Below are 6774 nucleotides of genomic sequence, written 5' to 3'. Positions count from 1 at the left end.
GGCGATCACAGAAACCAGATATCAAAGCTATTTAGCTGATGAAACAACTTTTCTATAATTTTGCTGATGAATGGAAGCCTGGAAGGCTTGTAATTCTGCAGCAGTGTTTTGTCCAGTTTATTCCTTTTCAGCAGTGGGTTGATAACTGCTGTTTATAAAGTCTTGGGAGAAACACTTGATTACATTTTGAATCAAGTCAGACACAATAACAGGCAGAACGTTAAGAAAAGCTGCTGGTAGGATATCAAGGCAGTAGGAGGTGGAGCTTCATTGGTTTATAATTTCTTCTAAGGTTTTATGGTTGAGTTTGACATCTATGTTAAAGTTAGCGAGCATCAATAAATCAAAGATTCCCATCAGAAAACAAACTACTGCCTGCAGAGTTTTGTTAACCAGCTAAAATCACAGCAGCCCTTTTTAATTTCTATAGTGTCATCTTCCAGTTATGGGACATAATGATGCATTAATACAAGTATAATATTTTTAGTTATGTAAACTACAAAAGTGATTTGTCATGTATTTTCTATAGATTAGTAAATCACAGTAGGTGTGTTGCATGCTCCATGATCAGTGTTTTGACACGACTCCAGAAAGGTTTTGGGGGTCAGTTCACCTCCAGCTGTTTTTATAATAAATCTTCCAAACCAACAAAAATGCAAATGACAGAAAATAAAAATATTGTATTGCAGTTTGTTTGTTTGTTTTTTTGGTGTAGTTCAATAATGTTCTTTTTGACTGCCTCCCTCATATCACTCCTTATTTCCACCTAAGACTGGCTGTCAATCAAACATGGCAGGGGGTGGAAGAGACAGATGGAGGTCTGGAAAAGGAGGAGGCCTCAGTACTGCTGGCACTCAGTCTGCATCTATCTATATGTGTCTATATATACTGCGATGAATATATGATCAGATGAAACATAGAAGACAACTGCAGATGGATGGGATAAGGTTATGTCTGTCCATCTGTCTCAGCTCCAAGCAGCTCTGCACAGTATAGGAGATATACATTTAGTTAGTTCACATTCCCACAAAACCAGGAATTGGAAGGATCTTTGTTTTCTGCATTGACAAGGTCTGGAAATGAAAAAAACATCCTTGTTGTTTACATAACTTGTTTTATGTATACAGCCTTCAGTCACATTGAACAGGGATTGAAAATGAATGAATGGAAACAAATATTGTTAATATTTATTTAGGAGCATGTTTCCCAACCCTGGTCCTCAAGCCACAGTGCCCAGCATGTTTTAGACATCCTGCTTTAATAGGACTGATTTAGATGATTGTAGTTGAGCAAACACCTGTCAATTGAAATCACCTGGACCAAAGCAAGGAAACATCTAAAACATGCTGGAACGTGAGCCTTTAGGACCAGGGTTAGGAAACACTAGTTTAGGAAAACCCCAACCAAACACACTCTAACAATACAGAGGTACTGTTTGCATGAAACCCATAAAAAGCTTTTATGAAGTTGTTAATGCTCCAGAATGATCCCAAAGACATCATCACATATACAACCAAAGCAGAAAAACAAGAATTGCATTGTTGTAATTGCCTAGTCAAAGTCTACTCAACATGACTGAAGTATTGTAGTGGGACCTAAAGACAGAAAGAAATCCAATGTTGACAAATATTAATTGTTTCTGGCAATGATGGAAAGAAGAATCAGCCAAAATACATTAGAGATCTGCTGTTGTTGTATCAACCTTCCAGAACCTCTCAGGTCTTCTGGTTCTGGTTCTGCTCTGCACCTGAACCAGAACCAAATATGGAGAAGCAGCATTCAGCTTCTATGCACCACTAATCTGGAACAAGCTTACAGAAAACTGCAAAACAGCTGAAACACTGAGTTCCTTAGACGATAAACCCACCTGTTTGGAGTTGCTATGAAACGTAATCATAAAACATTAATAAAAATCTGATGTGTAACGATGACACTTGACAAAATGTAATGCCTCAACTGTTGACTGTGTTTCTATGACTTTGTATTTTTGTGTTTTTATGATGCAAAGCACTTTGAAATGCATTGTTGCTGAAAAGCACATATACAATTTGATTGATTGATTGACTGAAAATTCTTCCACAATGTGTGAGAATAGTGAAGTCAGAAAATGACAGAAAAAAGAACAGAACCAGTTTTTCCATGGATGAATATATAAGCTACTGACAAAAAGTTAGCAATAGCTAGCACATATATTGGACCAAAATGTTTGGCTAAAACATGCATGAAGTCACAAAGACATAATGTTAGCCTTGTATCAGTTTATAAGTAAGGAAGGACTCAGAAACATTGAACAGGCAGGTCTAATTTATCATATTTTATTAATGAGGATGAACACCTGTTGTTAAAGTTATAATAAATATTAAGGAATAAACAAAGGGTGGAAACAAAGTGGGCTTTACTGACAGTATTCAACCTGAAAATAGGCAGACAGAGAAGGAGGAAAGACATACTGTACATCTGTGATCTGAAGGACAGCAGCAGGCCCCAGGTGGCTGTGTTGACAACTGATAGCCTCCATATATGAAACACACTCCACCATGACACCACACACTTCCCCTCACCTGAGATGTGTGCCAAAGCATTGCACTGATCTTTGTTCTTTGGAAATGTTGTGTTTTTACAACATCCACAACTTTGGTTCCCATGTAGTTGAAATAAATAGAAAATATGTTTTTATCACTTTATTGAGTTGAATTGCTGAAATTTACATTTTGGTTTTTAAAATTCAACACTTTTTTCACTTTTGTTTTTTTAAGACACCAAGGTAATGCAGCAGTCAACTTATTTTTCTGTTTGTTTTTTTGGGGGGGGGGGGTTAGGAGAGGTCAAAGGATAATGAATAGGATAATGTAGGACATTTGAAAGAATAAATGTCTGATTCCACATAATATATAAAAATTATAAACTTTTATAATTTCAAATTGGTGGGTTTTCTGCAGCAATTGACTTCCCGGTCTATAAAAAGTAATGCTCTTAATTTTAGTTCTATTCATGTATCTACAATGACTAATTATGCTGTTTATTTTAATTTTTTTAAATAAAAATATAGTTATTGACTTGTTGCGTCTTTATCTTAAAAAATCATTTTTGACAAAGACATTTGTAAAAAGTAGCTTGTTTTGTTCTGGACAAGACAAGAGAGAAAATAAAAGAAATTTTAACAAATCCAATATTTAACAGTATGGATTCTCTTTTTGTCTTTAGCACAACAAAGAAATTGATCTCTCAGCAATTTATTAAGGAGAACATTTTAAAATATCAGTGCAAGTGCAACGATATAACTGCATATGTTTTGATGATTTTCTGTGTGAAAAATCATAAATTTATATTAAGTTCAAAAAACGTTCGTCCAGTTTCAATTTCTAAAAGTATATTGAAGTTGTTTGTGGCTTTTTAACCCAGTAAAACTCTCAAGGTCAACCCAGACTATGCAATACAGGACAAATGTGTTCTTTTACTTGACATAGAAAAATGAAGGTTTTTCTAGCATACATTTCATAATTAATAAACAGACTAGTTAAACTTTCTTTGAAAGTCATCATTCCCTTAATCATGAAGGACAGTTGGCCTTGAGGGTCATGATTAACTATATTAGCATATTATAAACTCTAAAATACTCACTGGCAAACAAAATGTATAGCTAGACAGGAAGCCTTTTAAATAAATGATACCTGTAGTAGTTTGCAAGACTAGAAAATCACTATGCAATTGTTATTCATTTACCTTTTACAGATGTTTCATTATTTTTGTTACTTTAACATTATATGGATATTTTTTAAATATTTTGTTTAATATTTGTTTTTTGTTACCTGTACTAATGCCCATCTAATTTTGTCCACCACTAAATGATAGTAAACTCTATTTAATTTTATTCTATTCCCCGGCCAGGAGGGGGCTGTTCATGTGTGTATGTTAACATCTCAGAGTGTGTTTATTTTTCAAGACACATTTCAGATTTCTCACACACACAACTGCATATCATGTGGATGCTTCCCCAAACCTTCCTTCAGCTCGGATAACTAACTAAATAAACTCCAGAGAACTTGGAACCATTCCTCAGCTGCCAGCTGTGCGTGTGTGTGTGTGTGTGTGTGTGTGTGTGTGTGTGTGTGTGTGTGTGTGTGTGTGTGTGTGTGTGTGTGTGTGTGTGTGTGTGTGTGTGTGTGTGTGTGTGTGCGTGCGTGCGTGTGTGTGTGCGTCTATGTATCGGTGTGGGGACCAGGTTAAGTGTTGGATATTCTGAGGTCCTTCAGCGATCGAGGTGTTTCAGTCTTCTGACAAAGACTTAGTGTCTTAATCATGTTAATCTTGATCTGTAACCATAGATTATCCTGTGTCAATAAAGATGTGTGTTGGCGTGTGTGTGTGCATGTGCATTGAAACCTCAGCTGAACTTTGCTAATCTGAAAATCCATTTGTCTTCTTTATTTTCTTTTCTCTCCAGCTCTACTTTTTCTTTATATCCACCTGCTTTTTTCACCTCTTATTCATCTTTACTCTTCTAGTCAATGTACCAAACTCTGAGTAAAGCCTCCTTCTACACAATAACTTTGATTTTGTCTGTTTGTCTATAAAAAATAAATACCTTAAATCAACATGAAATCAATATAAAATCTCAGTACTTTAATGACAATATTTGTTCCTATTTTAGACAGTTTAAGACACAACCACTGTAGAGCATATGTGAGGTCATCACAAGGTAAAAATGAACGATGTTCAAAGAAACTGCAAACAAACCATAGAACCACATAGCAGAATCTTTATTCATCTATAAGGTAAAAGGTTTGAAGCCAAACTGACCATGACTAAAACAAACAGCAAAAAAAAAAACCACTTAATCTTACTAGGGCTTGGAGGAAAGGGTCTTGCAATCAGAAAGTTGTAGGTTTGATTCCGGTCTCCTTCCCCACCATATTGATGCATATAACCCAGATGTGTGTGGTGACCTATTGGGTGACTGAGTGTAAACGCGCTTTGAGTTCTAACCTCAGGCCATTTAGTGTGACTGTTTATACTTACATATTCCCAAGATCACAAGACAGTCTTTAAGAGATTATTTTTTTATAGAGTTTTAGTTTTGTTTTGTCACCAAATTAAGACTGTTACCAAATATTTTAACCATGTTGTATTTTATAAGGCAAACACTGTCAAACACAAACTACAAAAACACACCATTAACTACATCTCTGTGTGAAACGACACGGAGACAAGAGATCTCACTTCTCTGCAGGACAAGCTGGGATCACAGTGTGTGCATGTGTGTAACTATGTATGCTCTTATCACCTCAGCCTCGTACACACTGCACCTCGGGGCTGACACATACACACCCACCAACACACACAAAGATACACACAGTGAGAGCACAGATGGCCTCACATTCTTCTCTGCTGCCAAACAGATGGACTTGACTGGATTCATTCATCGATGGACACACACATATACAACACACAAGCATGTTGTGATTTGCTTCAACACATAGAAACCTCTCTATTAACTGCAGTATGTCAAGGTTTTTTGCATACAAACACATTCAAATTTGTGCACACACTGCTTCATACACACAGTGGCTGTTGTCCAATGCTTATTTCCCTCAGCCTGTCCTAACACACACAGTGATCGTGGCTGCTGTCCAATCACAGTGCCCTCAGTGTGTCTCTGTGAGTCTGAGATGTGAAGTCTAATTACCAGAACAGCATCAATATTGATGAGGGCCATTTTATTCCATCAATTCCCAGCCCTGCTCTTAAATTCACTTAAGTTTGACTTCATGTTCATGAACACCAACAAGATCAAAGGTCAACGCTGTGGAGCCACTGTACAAGTTTTACCACTAATAGCTCTGTGTTCGTACAACGATTCAGGCAAATATAATATCTGTAATGTCTGTATGAGGTTTAGATGTCATATATACGTATATATATACGTTACATACAATTTCTTTTTAAAAATTCATCAGATTAATCACAATCACTAATCAAAATTAATCACTATGCCTCACTTTGCAGACAGTTGTAGTTTTTTGCAGGAATAGCACTCTGGACATGCCCCTCCTTCTGCCACACTGCAGCTAATTAAAATGCAAGCTATAATCTGATCTTCTTGTTGTTGTTTTTTATAGCAGAAAGCTGTTAGTGATGTCCCCCAGTACTCAACAGCAACTAAGAGAAACTCACTCCAGTACACATGCATATAAATGACAAATAAGGTTTATTTTTTAGTTCTTGGATGCCCCGTCCCTTTCTGATGCCACCCTGGGCAACTGCCTGAATAGCCCATAAAAACCTTCACTGGATACATATTTTCAAAGAATGTTTTATTGTCTCCAACCAGACATCTCTGAATATTCTCAGTTTTTCATTTTTTTATATTCAGCTAGATTTAATGGAAGCCATTTTGTTTTAAGTACTAATTTAAAAATTTTCCTCTCTATTCATTTCCTATGGAAGTGATGTGATGAGGCGACTGGTGTAATTTATACATGTGAAACTTTGAGATCGTACAAGCAGATGTGTACATGCAGCACAAAATAGGAATTTTTTTTTGATTTTTCAAAAAATTCTACTGTCGCCAAAAAATGTGCTTTTGTTTGGCGCTTCATTTGTGTCGAGTCCATAACGCACTGCTGTGAAGTAAGTAAAGAAACAGGAATAAGATTATTAATCTAACTTACAAACTAATATACACAACTAAATCGTCTGCAAAGTAAAACATTTGATACAGTAAAATTCAAATGTTTTTCGATTCCATGTCTTATTTGTGAACAACTCATTGGT

The sequence above is a fragment of the Xiphophorus couchianus genome, chromosome 13, assembly GCF_001444195.1.
Source record: "Xiphophorus couchianus chromosome 13, X_couchianus-1.0, whole genome shotgun sequence".
Classification (NCBI taxonomy): Eukaryota; Metazoa; Chordata; class Actinopteri; order Cyprinodontiformes; family Poeciliidae; genus Xiphophorus; species Xiphophorus couchianus.
The sequence above is the reverse complement of the archived record's forward strand: the minus strand, read 5'-3'. Positions refer to the sequence as shown.